This window comes from Citrus sinensis, chromosome 2, assembly GCF_022201045.2.
Source record: "Citrus sinensis cultivar Valencia sweet orange chromosome 2, DVS_A1.0, whole genome shotgun sequence".
In the NCBI taxonomy this organism is placed as follows: domain Eukaryota; kingdom Viridiplantae; phylum Streptophyta; class Magnoliopsida; order Sapindales; family Rutaceae; genus Citrus; species Citrus sinensis.
Window position 1 is genome coordinate 22,700,463 of NC_068557.1, and position 17,966 is coordinate 22,718,428.

The 17,966-nt window shown below is 36.7% G+C and overlaps 1 non-coding gene across 1 annotated transcript; it reads left to right on the top strand.

Annotated features, from left to right (window-relative positions):
- Positions 1 to 11,788: 11,788 nt before the first annotated feature.
- Positions 11,789 to 11,892, top strand: LOC127900507 (small nucleolar RNA R71). Its single transcript, XR_008052690.1, has one exon. It is a non-coding gene; the product is annotated as a small nucleolar RNA R71 (small nucleolar RNA).
- The last annotated feature ends 6,074 nt before the right edge of the window (positions 11,893 to 17,966 follow it).

Genomic DNA, 17,966 nt, shown 5'->3' on the forward strand with positions numbered 1-17,966 from the left:
AATGAAAGAGAAAATGAAGTTGTTTGTTTCTGAGGAAAATTATTTTCAGAGAAAAGATCACTTTATTTCTTATTGATTTTTCTTAACCTTTACAACTGAATCAACTCAACTTATATACACGCACAAGATTACAGCTTATGCTAATTACATTCAGTTACACACACATACGAAATGACTGATAACAAGCTTAACCATCTTGTGCTGATTTGGCAACTTACTTAACTAACTCTGATGAGCTGGCATTGCTGAAATACTTGACTGACTGAGACTGAAGCTTCTTCTCTTCTTACTCCTACTCTCTGTGAGCTCAGCATATTGGACTTCCTTAACAGCCCCCCTCAAACTCAAGGGGCAAGGCTGCACATTGAGTTTTGATCTCAGATAGTTAAAATGAACAAACGAAAGGGGTTTTGTCATGATATCAGCAATCTGTTCTTCACTGGGAATATACTGAATTTTTAACTCCCCTGCAATCACTTTGTTTCTGATGAAGTGTAAGTCAAGCTCGATGTGTTTAGTTCTACAATGGCAAACAGGATTATGAGCTAGCTTAGTGGCACTGGTATTGTCACACTAGACAGTAGGTATCTCTGAGCAACACAAACCAATTTCAGAAAACAAAGATTGTAACCAGCTGATCTCTGCACTAGCTGAAGCTAAGGCCCTGTATTCACTCTCAGCACTAGACCTAGCAATGACTGACTGCTTCTTGGATGACCATGAAATCAAATTATTACCTAAGTAGATGCAATAGGCTCCAACAGATTTTCGATCATCTAAATCACAAGCTCAGTCTGCATTAGTAAATCCAGTAATCTTCATTTCTCCATTTTGAACAAACTTAAGTCCATAATCTTGAGTGGACTTTAAGTATCTAAGCACTCTCTTACAGGCTATAAGATGTTGCATTGTAGAACTTGAAACATACTGACTTAACTTGTTTACAGCAAAGGCAATTTCTGGCCTTGTTAAAACCAAATACTGCATCCCTCCTACAATGCTCCTGTAATGTGTAGCATCAACAATATATTGGCCTAGATATCCTTGAGCTTCCTTTTGTAGCTTAATTCCAGTACTCAAAGGTGTGTCAATCTCTTTACACTCAAGCAATTGAACTTTAGTCAATAGATCTCTTATGTATTTCCTTTGAGACAAATAAATGCAATCTGCACCATATATGACTTCTATGCCCAGAAAATAAAAGAGAGTACCCAAATCCTTTAGTGCAAAAATTGCATTAAATTTGGCAATGAAAGAGTCTAGTTCTGCACTATCTGGCCTTGTGATTAAGATGTCATCAACATAAATTAGTACCAATATCATATATGAGCTGGTTTTCTTGATAAACAGAGAAGTGTCAGCTCTTGAGTTTTCAAAGTCCCACTGTAACAAACAACCTCTTAACTTTTCATACCAAGCTCGTGGAGCTTACTTGAGCCCATATAGTGACTTATGGAGTTTACACACAAAGTTTAGTTTTTGACTGTCAACAAATCCTACTGGCTGATCCATAAAGACTTCTTCTGTAAACTCCCCATTGAGAAATGCATTATTAACATCTACCTGCCTGATTTACCATTGATTCATGACAGCCAAACTAATCACTACTCTAACAGTAGCTGATTTTACCACTGGACTGAAAGTTTCAAAGTAATTTACCGCTGCAATTTGTTGAAAACCCTTAGCAACTAATCTGGCCTTGTACTTGGCCAGACTTCCATCTGAGTTATGCTTAACTTGATATACCTGTTGTGCAAATTTTAATGTACTCGCAAGCGCACGAATCTATTGTAGTATAGACTAATGATGACGAGTGTCGATCCCACGAGGAGGTGGATTTTAATTATATATATAATTAATTTTGTAAATGGGTGATTGGATTTGTGGTGGAAATGATTTGGAATATGCTAAAACTTAAATTAAAATGGCGAGAATAAATTCTAAAATTGGTATTGAAATGGCGAGAATAAATTGAAGAGAATTATATTGAAATGACGTACTTGGGTATCTGGATCCGTATCAACATGCATCATGGGCTAAATAATCTGTATTAATGACAATTAAATCATGAGGGGGGAATCCACACCTCATGAACCACGCTCTAATCAATATGGTGCTAAGGGCTTATCGTGCCAAATAATAATAACCGTGTACTAGAGGACCGGTGAAACCAAGGCGGTACTAGACAAGATTAGTATTATTTGTCGACGAGAAGTCAAAACATCCACAAAAACTAGAGGTGAAGAGAAAATAAATTTACCAAATAAAGCCCATGACACATGTTGAGACTTCACCTTCAACCCAAGCTTGAAAGAAAATTAGCCACTCATAATTGAACTAGGGGCAAAATGGGAATTTATTAAAATACGTAGAAAATACAAGATGGAGAGGGAATTACAGAAAATGGATCCCAAAAATGGATTCAGAGATATCAAATTAGGGAGGAGAGGCCCCCTTTTTATAGATACATGGAGTAAATCATGGCCATCGGATTAAAAACAGTTTGGACGCTCAGGATTGCGCCACGTCATCAGTCAACAGTCCACGGTTTGACCACGCGGATGAACAGTAACGCGGTTTGGTTGAAAATAATCCTGTATGATGCATGCACCGTATGCGAGATTTTTCGTCCACTGATATGCTGCCACGTCACCATCAATAGTATATAAGAATTTTAGTCCAACAGGATCGTGACACCTCATCAGTCAATGCCACGTCATCGGTCCGTCTATGTGAACAGTGTCGTGAACAGTAACGTATACAGTACCGTACATGTGAACAGTGCCATTTTTTCTTTTATGCTCCTCCTAAGGTTTTCGACCGTCCTGAGTTCAAAAGTGATGTCCGTTTTGCCATCTGATTTCTTGTTTATTGTGAAATGACTATGATGCCCCTAAAATACATAAAATACTTAATTAAAATAAAACACATGTAATTAAATCACAAGAAGGTTAAATACATAAAAGTAAGGGTTGTTAGTAAGACTTGAAATGTAAAATGACGGTTTTCTCCTTTATAAATATGCATTTTCTAACACTCAACACACCCCCCAATCAGCTTATTGCTAGTCCCTAGCAAATGAAGGGAAAATAAAATTCAAATTCAAAATGATTTTTTTTTAATTTAGAAACACTCGTGTTTATTCAATGAGATTAATGATAGCAATCAAATAAAAGTATAAGCATTATCTCCAGTCTAAAGTAATATCACACCCACATCAACCATCCACATGAATCAGCCCAGTAGACTTTGTTATAGCTACTTTCAAGAATGACATGTCAAACCCCAAAATCTCACTGGAAGTAGTGACACTCTCACAAAGAAATTAAACCCAATAAAAATAGTTACTCCAATGAATGATAATTGAGAGAAAATAATGAAGAAGTGATATCACATGCTCTCACCAAGATGAAATAAATATGCCCTCAGCTTAAAAATAATACGATCTCAAGTCAAATAAAAACTGTTAGTCAACCCAATTTATTTATTTATTTTTTTTATATGCACCACTACATCTTTTTAGCCCATATAACTAGCTTCTACTTCAGATTATAGTTCCCTAAAATCAGGAAGGACTTTTATTAGGATGTAACGTAGGCTAGGGACATGGTTAACAAAGAAAGGAAATAAGGAAAATAAAGTGTATGTTTGAGAAAAATGCAGAGAATTTTTTTTTTTTTTTGGAAGTTGCAAGGTGGATTTCACCTATTATTGTTATTTTTATTCTTTTGAAACAACAACTTTTGTTTTGTTGTTTTTTTTTTTGCTTTTTTTTTTGTATAACTTCATTGAACAACATAATTATTTACATTTTCTCAAACATAAATAGGTGATGGAACTTATAAGATATCGGGTAATACTCCAAATCGGAGTGGGTCAAGATGATAAGTTGACAAAGAAAATATTTTTTTTTAAAGACTCAAAAGGGTTAACTATGGATATTTAATAAAAGGGATGGCTAGAAAGGCTCAAACGGATCAAAGATGGCCTTTCCATCGTCTTTAAGGGCTCTAAATAACCTTTCATATCTACTAGTTAGATGAGCCTCCAAATGTAGCAACACACTTTTTTTTTTTTTATTAAGGGTTAACTCAAAAGAAATCTAGAGATCGTGTATACAATAATAAACTGTTAAGCTGTATAAAGAATGGGCAAAAGGGTTACTCTCCAAGAAAAATGATAGGCTCAAAAACTCACTTGGTACTTATTATGACATGTTCATTCCTTCAAGCAACTCATATATGTCTCCGACATCAACATGTAGAGTAGCAAACATAATGTAACATCACTTAAGACCAAAGATAATACAAATACTAAAATTTAAATTAATCATGTCACCCAATGTTAAAACAAATCACACAAATTTTATTTTTTTAAACAACATTCTACCCCCCAACCTATTCTAAACATGAAAGGAAAATATGCATGCAGAAATGTGAAAATGATGCAAAAAAAAAAACTAATTAGAAAAAGTACACTTAAAATGATAGAAAAAGAAAATAGTTTTTTTTTACTAAGAAGATGCGTTTCTAGAGGCACTACACTCCATATTCAGCCATCTTCGACTCAAAAGTTGGAAAATATATATTCATAGAGGAGAAATTAATAAGAAGAAAAATAAACATCAAAACTTAATAAAGAAAAAGAAAATGTCTAAAATTTTTTTTTGAATTTTTTTTTGTTTTTTTTTTCAAACGATGAAGATGCGTTTCTAGAGTAACTACACTCCATATTCAGCCATCTTCAACACAAAAAGTTAGCAACAGTTAGTTTCTACAACAAAAAATCAGTAAAAACCTAACCAAGATTCCATAATTGTCGACTATTCCCTTCTCCCAACCAGAACGAAACATTGTCCTCAATGTTTGAAAGGAAAGAAGTAGAGTTTAGAAGACATCACCTGGGTGGTGCAACACAGAAGAAAATATTTATAGGCGGAGAGTTAAATCTAATGTGTACTTCTTACTGCTGCTATTGTTACCATCATTATTTGGACGTTCCAACACAAAGGTCCAAGGGTTTGGCTCCGGTCTATAAGCTTGTAACAGATCAAGTAGCTCATTAGCAGTGTGAGCACAAATAAAGAGTTTTTTTCACATTAGCGGGAATGAAATAGTTTTTTATTGCATGGTTAAGAAATGCGATAAAGCCATCATAAAAGTTATTGACATTTAACAAACCGATGAGTTTTTGGTGGATGTGCAGATGGGCCCAAGATGCTAGCGTGATAAGTGCCTCTAGTGTTGCAAGATCTCCTGGAAGGAAAATAAAAGCATCAGCATGATTAAGCATTGCAGTTATTCTTTCTTGCATACCTGAGACGACTAACTCTTCTCCAGTTGATGAGTCAGACAAACTGCCCAATGGTTTTAGGACTCTTGGGATGATGCCTAACACTTGACTTCCTCTGATAAAAGCTGCTTCTGAGACCATTTTTGATAACCCTCGGTTACCTCCTCCATACACCAAGTGTAATTTTCTCGCTACTATACTTCGACCAAGATTTATGGCTGCCTCAACGAACTCTTTATGTTTGCCATATGTAAATCCAGAAAGCACACAAATGTTCTTGAATTGTCTATTGGGAGTAGCTGCCATTGTGATACTTCACAAAAATAATTTGTGAGTGCTTGACAAAGAAAATCACATTTAAGAGTCTTGGTGATAGTGGGTCATAGTTGTGTATGAGGTCACATGTCCATGTCAAATAACGCGTAAAGCACGTGGCTCGCGAGTCAAAAAGGAAACAGTAGAAAGGGAAAAGCAAACAGTAATAAAATTATTAAAGACAATAATGCAAACAATAAGACAATAGTGAAATAAAATAACAATAAAGTAAAAGGATATTTACAGGTAGTTGCGACTGTGGCTCACATCTTCCTCTAGTTTTACGTCCAAAAACGGCTTGAACGCCCTCTATGGGTCGAGGATAGGCTTCCTATCCAGTTTTCTTATAAACTGGCAAACAGGGTCGTTTATAGTCAGATTCCCGAGACTATATCGTGCATGCTCTTTCTGGAATAATGGCCATAACTGGAGAATCGCTCCTTGCACATATCCACTGGGATGCGTTTCAAGAGACAAAAGGATATCATCCAATGACTCCTTATTCAAGCCATCCCTAATGAATTGAATCTTACCTTCCCTGTTATCAGACATCATGCCTAAAGAACATGGGTTTTTATTGCAACTCATTCTGGCACACTTATGACAAGCAACAGAAATTCTTCGAGCTCGTCGTTTTCTTGCATAATTTTCTTTACCAAAACCAGGCATGTATGCAATAAATTTTGGAGGTAACTCACCTGCCGATCGTACTTTAGCCTCGATTAACTAACGGATGTCAGCAGGTATGTTATTCCTCATGAATAATCGCATGCGTTCGGACCGAGCTTTATAGATCGTAAGGAGGGCATTCTGAGGAAGTGAAGGGAATCGCTTGTGAAGTTTCGCTAGAATCTCGTTTCTGTCCATACCTTCGCCTCAGAATATCAGTTATTATGGGAAACTGAAGTAACCGACTTGATTGTCACGGAGTACCGTTATCCGCCACTTCACCGGGGTAACAAACTAAAGCACACAAACAGAAAAACAAATTAAAACACACAAAGAAAATTAAAATCGTCCTCTTATTGAATTTACCTCAAGCTCCAACTGGATGTCATAAACACTTTTCTCAATGTCTCTGAGTTGGCTTTCTAAACCCTCAACATAGGCTACTAACTCTGGTGGTTGTAGAGCCCAAATGCGATGTGTTTTACAAAATTGAATCTGCCTTTTGAGATGAGTTTTGACACGTTGAAGTGGTTTAAGAATGTTCAGGAGGAACGGTCTAAGTATGAGACTCATGATTAACAATGATAAGAGAAAACTTAATAATTAAACAAACACACTTATGCAAAAAAAATAATTTCAATTAGCAGAAGAATAATATAAAGAGAAAAAAAAATCAAATCAACAAAAGAAAAGAAAAAAAAATCAATTCAAATCTGGTGGGTCACTCAAATTTATTTCGGTGTCTTCTCCATGTGGTTGGTACTCTAGATATGGCTTTAATCTTTGACCATTAACTTTAAACATGACATCGTTCTTTGGGTCCTTAATTTCAATTGCCCCATGTGGAAAAACAGTATGAACAATAAATGGGCCAGACCAACGAGAGCATAACTTACCTGGGAATAGGTGCAAGCGAGAATTGAATAAAAACACTTTCTGACCTGGAGTGAACGATTTTCTCATAATTTGCTTATCATGGAAGACTTTCATTCGTTGCTTGTAAATCTTGGCATTTTCGTATGCATCATTGCGAATTTCTTCAAGTTCTGCTAGCTGTAGTCTTCTTTCTGAGTTGGCTTGCTGCATGTCAAAATTGAATTTCTTGATGGCCCAATATGCACGATGCTCGAGTTCCACAAGTAGGTGGCAAGCTTTTCCATACACTAGCCTATAGGGTGACATCCCAATCGGGGTCTTGAAAGCCGTTCTATATGCCCATAAGGCATCATCAAGTCTTAATGACCAATCTTTTCTGTCTGGCCTCACCGTCTTTTCTAATATGTGCTTTATTTCTCGATTGGATATCTCAACTTGGCCACTGGTTTGCGGATGATACGGAGTCGCCACTTTGTGTGTGATTGAATACTTTGTCAAAAGAGCTTTGAATGCTTTGTTACAAAAGTGGGCACCACCATCACTGATTATTGCTCGAGGGAATCCAAAGCGCGAGACAATGTTGCTTTTCAAAAATCCTATCACCACCTTGTGATCATTAATTCTGCATGGAATTGCTTCTACCCATTTGGATACGTAGTCAACAGCAACCAATATGTATTGATGGCCAAAAGAAGGGGGAAATGGTCCCATGAAGTCGATACCCCATACGTCAAAAATCTCAACCACTAAAATTGGATTTAGTGGCATCATATTCCTTCGCGTAATGCTCCCCCATTCGTTGACACCTATCACATGAAGAACAGAAAGTGTAAGCGTCTCAAAATATAGTTGGCCAATAGAAACCACATTGTAAAACTTTAGTCGCTGTTTTCTTAGCACTGAAATGGCCTCCACAAGCTTGTTCATGGCAGAATGAAATGCTATTTTGAATTTCACTTTCTGGGACACATCGTCTAACAATTTGGTCTGCACAATACTTGAACAAATACGGGTCATCCCAAAAGAAATTCTTTATTTCTGCAAAGAATTTAGCCTTGTCTTGCTTGGTCCAATGCTCTGGAAGTTTACCTGTAACAAGATAATTAACTATATCAGCATACCAAGGTAATACTTCCACATTCATTAATTGTTCATTTGGAAATGACTCATTCAATGGTAATGATTCTGTAATTGTGTCAAAATGGAGACGAGACAAGTGGTCCGCCACAACATTCTCTGTGCCTTTCTTATCTTTGAATTCCAAGTCAAACTCCTGCAAAAGCAATACCCAACGAATTAGTCTGGCTTTTGCATCTTTCTTTGTGAGAAGATATTTAAGAGCAGCATGATCCCTGAATATAATTATTTTACAACCAATGAGATATGATCGAAATTTTTCTAATGCAAACACTACTGCTAGCATTTCTTTTTCAGTAATTGAATAGTTCAACTGTGCATCATTCAATGTCATACTAGCATAGTAAATAACGTGGGGAATTCGATCAACTCTTTGTCCTAATACTGCTCCTACTGCATAATCAGATGCATCACACATGAGTTCAAATGGTAAGTTCCAATTCGAGGGCTGAATGATGGGTGATGATGTCAACAAATGCTTTAATTTTTCAAACGCAACAAGACATGAATCATCAAAGACAAAAGGTACATCCTTAGCAAGTAGATTGCATAAGAGTCTAGAAACTTTGCTAAAATCTTTAATGAAACGTCTATAAAAACCAGCATGCCCAAGGAAAGATCTTACTTCTCTGACTGTTTTGGGTGAAGGAAGATTAGAAATGAGATCCACCTTGGCTTTGTCAACCTCAATACCTTTGCTCGAAATGATGTGACCGAGAACAATACCTTGTTTTACCATAAAATGACATTTCTCCCAATTTAAGACCAAATTCTTCTCGATACATCTCTGCAGAACTAGTATTAGATGATGTAAACATTGATCAAATGAGTCACCAAAGACAGAAAAATCATCCATAAAGACTTCAAGGAATCGTTCCACCATATCAGAAAAAATGTTCAACATGCATCGTTAAAATGTAGCAGGTGCATTACATAATCCAAATGGCATTCTCCTATATGCAAATGTGCCAAAAGGGAAAGTGAAAGTAGTTTTCTCCTAATCTTTTGGTGCTATGGGAATCTGATTATATCCTGAGTAGCCATCTAGAAAGCAATAAAATTCATGGCCTGCTAATCTATCAAGCATTTGATCAATAAATGGTAAAGAAAAATGGTCTTTACGTGTGACAGAATTCAACTTCCTGTAATCAATACATACACGCCATCCTGTAGTTACTCTAGTGGGTATCAATTCATTATCAGCATTCGTAACTACTGTGACTCCTGACTTTTTGGGGACAACTTGCACAGGACTGACCCATGAACTATCAGAAATTGGGTAAATGATACCTGCGTCTAATAGCTTAAGGACTTCAGTTCTAACAACTTCTTTCATGTTAGGATTTAACCGACGTTGCATTTCCCTAGTAGATTTAGCATTTTCATCAAGGTGAATGTAATGCATGCAGTCTACTAGGTTTATACCTTTTATGTCTGCTATAGTCCATCCTAATGCCCCTTTGTGCATTTTCAAAACATTCAACAACTTACCTTTTTGTTCGTCACTTAGGGATGATGAGATGATTACCGGCAGAGTACTTTCTTCTCCCAAAAATGCATATTCCAAAGTGTTGGGCAATGGTTTGAGCTCGAGTTTCGGTGGTGATTCTGATGATGGGATGAGTTTCTTCTCAGATGGTGCTAGTTGTTCAACTCTTGACTTCCATTTATTAGTGTCCATGGATGGTGCTGAGTCAAGTAGGGCGTTGACCTCATCGATCGATCTGTCAATATCAAAATCCAAACCAAAGTGAGTTAAACATGTTTGTAAATGATCATCACTAAGGTTTGAAAGAAAAGTGTTATCAACTATTGTTTCAATTAAATCCACATCAACAATTCCATCATCTGCACTGTGAGGTTGTTTGGCAATGTTGAAGATGTTCAGCTCCATAGTCATGTTGCCGAAGGACAACTGCATATTTCCAGTCCTACATTGAATGTGAGCATTCGCAGTTGCCAAGAAAGGTCGGCCTAGAATAATGGGGATGTGCTTCCTCGAATCCTGTATTGGTTGAGTGTCAATTACAATGAAATCAACAGGAAAATAAAACTTGTCTACTTGGATAAGCACGTCCTCCACAATACCACGAGGTATTTTCGTGGACCGATCTGCAAGCTGTAACACCACTGGAGTTGGGTGTAATTCTCCAAGTCCAAGTTTCACGAATACAGAGTAAGGCAAAAGATTTACACTATCTCCTAAATCCAACAAAGCATTCTCAATTGTGTGGTTCCCTATACTACATGAGATAGTGGGGAGCCTGGGTCTTTGCATTTTAAAGGAATTTTATATTGGAGTATAGAACTAACGTTTTCTATTAAAAATACCTTCTTTTGAACATGCATGTTTCTCTTTTTAGTACAAAGGTCTTTAAGAAACTTGGCATAAGATGGAACTTGTTTAATAGCATCAAGCAAAGGGATGTTAACACTTACCTGTTTGAAGATTTCAAGAATCTCACCTGTGGATTTTCCCTTCTTGCCTTTAGCTAACCTCTGGGGAAATGGAGCTTTCGGAACATATTCTCGTGGGTTGGTTTCTTCTTTCTCCTTCGGTGGTGAGTCCTCAACACTCACAGGAACAATTTGATTTTCTTTTGTCACCGGCATCTCCACTTTGTTGTCGACTTCTTTTCCTTTTCGCAAGGTCATGACTGCTTTGACCTCTCCATGCTGTTGCGGTGAACTGGTACTTGCTTCATGCACTCCTTTAGGGTTAGGCACTGGTTGACTTGGAAACTTACATTTCTCAACGGTCATTGCCAAGGTCTGAACTGAAGAAGCAAGTTGTCCCACCATCTTCTCGAAGCTTGAAACTGATTGGGCTTGTGAGTTGAAGCCCGCTCTCAATTCATTTCGTAGTCCATCAATGGTGCGGTTCTGTTGCTCAATCGTGGAGTGAGTAACATTCCTGAAATTCTGGAATGCATCCTCCCATGGTCTAGGTTGAGAGTAGTTCTGGTTCTGATTGTATGGTCTAAATGGGGGCTGAGGGGCTTGAGGATTTTGCGGAATTGGTTGCATTGGTAGAGTTGGAGCTGCTGGTCCATTCTGTTGGAATCCTTGAGACCATGAAAAATTGGGGTGGTCTCTCCATCCAGGGTTATATGTGTTGGAGTATGAGTTGTAATTTGATGGCTTTTTCATTACACCTATGGCATTGGCTTGATCTGAGTATGAGTCATGGTCATGTGGTTCTGTTGATTTAGCAGTCGATAACGATGCTATTTGTCGAGCAAGACCTTCAACCATCTCCTTGACTTCTTTGATTTCCGAAGTTGATTCGCCAATTTGAACCTCATTCACTCATTTAATTCTTCTAGTAGTCCTGAGTGATCGACTCCGTTGTTGGGAATTATCTGCTTGTCGCTGGAAGAATTCCCAAATTTCTGATGCACTTTTTGACATTAGCTCTCCTCCACTTGTTGCCATTAGCCATTCTTGCACATTTGGTAGTAATCCCTCCAAAAAGTATTGGCATTGGTGCCATTTCTCGTACCCATGATGTGGACACTTCAAGAGTAGCCCATTGAATCGCTCCCATGTTTCGAAAAACTGCTCGTCTTCTCTTTGGGTAAACTCTGAGATTTCCCTGCGAATAGCATTGGTTTTATGCACTGGGAAATATTTATTCAAAAATTTTGTAACCATTTGTTCCCATGATGCAATGCTATTAGCAGGCAATGTATTAAGCCATGAACGAGCTCTATCCTTTAAAGAAAATGGGAATAATCTAAGTTTAACATCATCGTCTGAAAAATTCTCGTATTTAAAAGTTTGACAAATAGCATGTAAATCATTCAAATGATTATATGAGTTCTCATTTTCTAGGCCATAAAATGTGGGGAGACAATTTAGCACACTAGGTTTTAGTTCGAAGCTCCTAATAGCTACATTTGGGTATCTTATACATGATATGCTCAAATTTGCTAAAGGACTGAAATAATCCTTAAATGGCCTCTCCTGTGGTTGCAAATCCATTTTATTTTTTACTTGTTTGTGTGTGCGAAGTGTTTTCTCAAGTTCAAGGTCTATAGGTTCAAGATTAGGTAATAATGACCTACGAACATGCATGCAAAATAAATAAAATAAAAATAAAAATAAAGATGGGAACAAAATAAATAAAAATAAAGAAGAGAGAGAAATTACGATACTAACCTTATTGCGCTATTACAACATTTCTATAAAAATACACAAAAACAAATACATGGAATAAATTAACTAAAAAGAATTAGTAAGATAAACAAAAAAATTACAAAGAAAAATAAATTGAAAATTAAATTATAGAATGTTAAAGAAGAGAAAAAAAAAGAAATACTAACCTTTAAATGTAGATTCACTTTTTTTCTTTTTTTTAATAATAAAAAAAATACAAGAAAACAAATAAAAGAAATTATTCACAAAAATTAATTCTATGAATTAAAATTACTTACCTCCCCGGCAACGGCGCCAAAAACTTATTGTGCAAATTTTAATGTACTCGCAAGCGCACGAATCTATTGTAGTATAGACTAATGGTGACGAGTGTCGATCCCACGAGGAGGTGGATTTTAATTATATATAGAATTAATTTTGTAAATGGGTGATTGGATTTGTGGTGGAAATGATTTGGAATATGCTAAAACTTAAATTAAAATGGCAAGAATAAATTCTAAAATTGGTATTGAAATGACGAGAATAAATTGAAGAGAATTATATTGAAATGACGTACTTGGGTATCTGGATCCGTATCAACATGCATCATGGGCTAAATAATCTGCATTAATGCCAATTAAATCATGAGGGGGGAATCCACACCTCATGAACCACGCTCTAATCAATATGGTGCTAAGGGCTTATCGTGCCAAATAATAATAACCGTATACTAGAGGACCGGTGAAACCAAGGCGGTACTAGACAAGATTAGTATTATTTGTCGACGAGAAGTCAAAACATCCACAAAAACTAGAGGGGAAGAGAAAATAAATTTACCAAATAAAGCCCATGACACATGTTGAGACTTCACCTTCAACCCAAGCTTGAAAGAAAATTAGCCACTCATAATTGAACTAGGGGCAAAATGGAAATTTATTAAAATACATAGAAAATACAAGATGGAGAGGGAATTACAGAAAATGGATCCCAAAAATGGATTCAGAGATATCAAATTAGGGGGGAGAGACCCCCTTTTTATAGATACATGGAGTAAATCATGGCCATCGGATTAAAAACAGTTTGGACGCTCAGGATTGCGCCACGTCATCAGTCAACAGTCCACGGTTTGACCACGCGGATGAACAGTAACACGGTTTGACCCGACTTTGAACAGTAACGCGGTTTGGTTGAAAATAATCCTGTGTGATGCATGCACCGTATGCGAGATTTTTCATCCACTAATATGCTGCCACATCACCATCAACAGTATATAAGAATTTTAGTCCAACAGGATCGTGACACCTCATCAGTCAATGCCACGTCATCGGTCCGTCTATGTGAACAGTGTCGTGAACAGTAACGTATACAATACCGTACACGTGAATAGTACCGTACATGTGAACAGTGTCATTTTTCCTTTTATGCTCCTCCTAAGGTTTTCGATCGTCCTGAGTTCAAAAGTGATGTTCGTTTTGCCATCTGATTTCTTGTTTATTGTGAAATGACTATGATGCCCCTAAAATACATAAAATACTTAATGAAAATAAAACACATGTAATTAAATCACAAGAAGGTTAAATACATAAAAGTAAGGGTTGTTAGTAAGACTTGAAATGTAAAATGACAGTTTTCTCCTTTATAAATATGCATTTTCTAACACTCAACAATACCCACTTGTTTCCAACAATCTTCTGACCATCAGATCTTGGAACTAAAGACCATGTATTGTTCTTGAGCAGAGCACCATACTCTTCCTTCATAACTTCAAACCATTTAGGATTTTGCATAGCTTCTTCTATAGATTCTGGCTCTTTATGAACAAGAGCTACATTGTAGAGTTTAGGCTTGAAAATTCCAATCTTACTTCTAGTGGTCATAGGATGTGTGTTTAAAAGAGTTTTTGATTGTTGTGTGTATTCTGGAGCTAATGTGTTATAATCTGTTTCAGGTGATGTTTGAAAAATGGGAGGTCTGTTGGTGGTGGTTGGCTGAACTGGTAAAGAAGTATGAAGTTCTGTATTAGGCTCTGTATTAGTGATTGGTAATGTGTTTATTTGAGACAATAGATGAGAATTGTTGTTATGATTAGGAGAAACTGAATGATGAGGACTGCTGCTGGTAGAGCTTGCAGAGTTAGGATTATGAGTGTTGTTATCATCTGAAGTTAAGAATAATGGAAAAGTGGATAGATGATACACTTGCTGAGGAGTGAAAGACAAGTTTTGACATGAGTTTGATTTATTAAAAGCAAAAGCAGAATTTGAGGAATGAGGAAAAGAAGATTCATCAAAGACAACATGTCTTGCTATATAAACCTGACCAGATGGATGCAAACACTTGTACCCTTTATGAGAAGGGTTGTACCCAATGAAAATACATTTGCTAGAATGGTAACCAAACTTATGCTTGTTATAATCTCTCAAATATGGATAACATGCACAACCAAAACATTTAAGCATTTTGTAGTCTGGTTTATGTTTGAAAAATTTTTCATATGGAGTAAAGAATTTCAGAGTTGCAGAAAGCAACCTGTTAATATGGTAAACTGCTGTTTGAAAAGCTTCCCACCAAAAACTTAAGGGTAATTTAGCTTGAGCTAAAAGTGTGAGTCCTAACTCAACAACATGCTTATGTTTCCTCTCAACTACCCCATTTTGGTGATGTGTATAGGGACATGAGTGTCTGAACATGATTCCATTTTGGTTCAAAAAATCAGTAAATGCTCTATACTCTCCCCCCCCAGTCAGATTGCAGCATTTTAATGGGACATTGAAATTGTTTTTCAGCTTGCAATCTGAACAATTTGAAGACTTGTAGGGCTTCTGATTTCAGTTTTAATGGATAAATCCAGGTGTATCTACTGAAGTCATCAACAAAGCTGATATAATAGACATAACCAGCTTTAGAAAGGATAGGTGAAGGGCCCCATAAGTCAGTGTGAATTAATTCAAGCACCTGAGAAATTTTGGTTTCTGAGACAGGGAAGTGCAACCTGTGACTTTTTCCCATTTGACATGCATCACATATTTGTTGTGCAGCTTGGTTAATAAGAGAATGTGAGAGATTAATAGTTTGATCATTCTTGAGCAAATGCATGAAGACATTGTGATGAGGATGACCAAATCTTCTATGAAGAAGATCAACTTTATTGACAAATGAATTACAAGAGGAAACATCAGTTTGAAAACAAGCTTTAGAGCTTGAGTGTTTATTCTGAACATTATTTGCAATAGGAAAAGAAACATGACATGTTGATAACATAGATAGAGGCTGATTTGAATAAACTTGACACACGAAGGAAGAGGGAGACTGTGATAACTCTGATGATTTTAACAGCAGCCTATACAATCCTTTCTCAGCAAGACCTTGCAGAAGTACTTGTCCCTTCAGTAAATCCTTTACATAACACATATTGCCAACAAATTCAATGGAAAGATTATTATCAGTGGTCAATTTGGATATGCTTATCAAATTCTTAGTAATTGAGGGAACTAACAAAATATCCTTGAGTGTTATAGGTGTGTGTTTGTAGGCAGATTTGAAACTTTTATAGTTAAAGCATGCATCACCAACATGAGTAATAATCAAACCTTGTCCATTGCCGATGGTCAGTTGGTCTGAGCCTTTGAATTCTTCTCTCACATGCATATTTGCCATGTTGTTGGTAATATGGTGTGTAGCTCCACTGTCAAGATACCACCCTTCATCAGCTGAGCCTTCAACATTTGCAACATAAGCTTCAGGCAGAGTAAAAGCCTCTGATGGATAAGAAGAAGCAGGAGAATAGTTCATGAACTGATAGCTAGAGTCTGAGACTTCATAAGGATCTTCAAATGAAGATGGTTGATAAGGAAATGGCTCAAAATTAACCATATATGCAGTCTTAGATCCCATCATTTTTCCTCTTCCAAATGGTTTAGGTGAGGAAAAGTAAGCATCATCATACCTATACCAACATGCATAAGCAGTATGTCCTTGCTTATGACATATTTGACATATAGGTAATGGCTCACTTGATTCAGAAACATTTGAAGTATTAGTAGGAGGGAACATATGCCTCATTTGTATTGGCCTATGAGACTGCATGAACTGATTTCTTTCAAAATCTGCAACATTTCCTTTACCAAAACCACTAGCAGTGTTACCACCAGCTGGAAATCCTCTAGGATAAGAAGCAGAAAACATGCATCGACCAAAAATCTGACCTCTGCCTCCAGATTGTCCATAAGTGGCACTACTATTACCATAAGCATTTCTCCTAGGAGCACCTCTCATATGTGAATAATTTGTATTCATCATACTATAATTTGCATTAAACATAGCCTGAGGATTCTGATTTTGTTCCAGCCTAGCTTCATGTGTCAGTAAAAGTGCATACGCATCATCATAACTCATCTTATTGGCTGTGATTATTGAAGCCAGATCTAGATAGCTAGATCCAAGTCCATTTAGTGTCCTTATCAGCAAATCCTTTTCAGTTATGTTATCTCCAGCACATGCAAGTTTATTAGCTAACATTTTCATTTTCGAACAATATTCTTCAATGGACATTGACTCTTTTCTCAAAGTATCTAATTCATATCGAAGTTGCATTATTTTTGCTTCAGATTGTACTCCAAATTGCTTTTCAATAGATCTCCATACATCAAAAGAAGTTTCATAGTTAAGAACTGAGCTTAAGATACCTTCACTGATTGTTGATAAAAGCCAGCTAAGTATAGTCTGATCTTGAGCTCTCCAGTTGATATAAGCTGGATTTTCAATCCTTTCCACGGATCCATCAGCTTGGGACTGAGAGACATATTGCTCTGGAACATTTTGTTTTTCTGAGATTAATTCTTCAAGTCGATTCCCTCTGATTGAAGTAATCACTTGTTTGCGCCAGAGAAGGAAGTTTGATCGATCGAGTTTTACTGTTGTGGCAAAGGTAAATGAAGTTTGTGTGGAATTCATTTGATTGACATTTGAACGGTTTTGATTTATTGTACTGGAACTAGCCATGGATGGTTCTGATACCATGAAAGAGAAAATGAAGTTGTTTGTTTCTGAGGAAAATTATTTTCAGAGAAAAAATCACTTTATTTCTTATTGATTTTTCTTAACCTTTACAACTGAATCAACTCAACTTATATACACGCACAAGATTACAGCTTAAGCTAATTACATTCAGTTACACACACATACGAAATGACTGATAACAAGCTTAACCATCTTGTGCTGATCTGGCAACTTACTTAACTAACTCTGATGAGCTGGCATTGCTGAAATACTTGACTGACTGAGACTGAAGCTTCTTCTCCTTCTTACTCCTACTCTCTGTGAGCTCAGCATATTGGACTTCCTTAACAGTGAGGGAACCCCTCCCTCCTATATGTACATAATAAGAGGCCAAAGCCAAAGGCCCTCGGATCTCAATCTGTAATTTTGTTTGGGGGGAGGGAAAAAAAAACTTAAAGCTTTAAGAGAGATTCGGAGAAGATGTTGAACGGTGTTTAATCCAACAACAACAATATTCGCACGCCATTCCCCTTACAACTGCC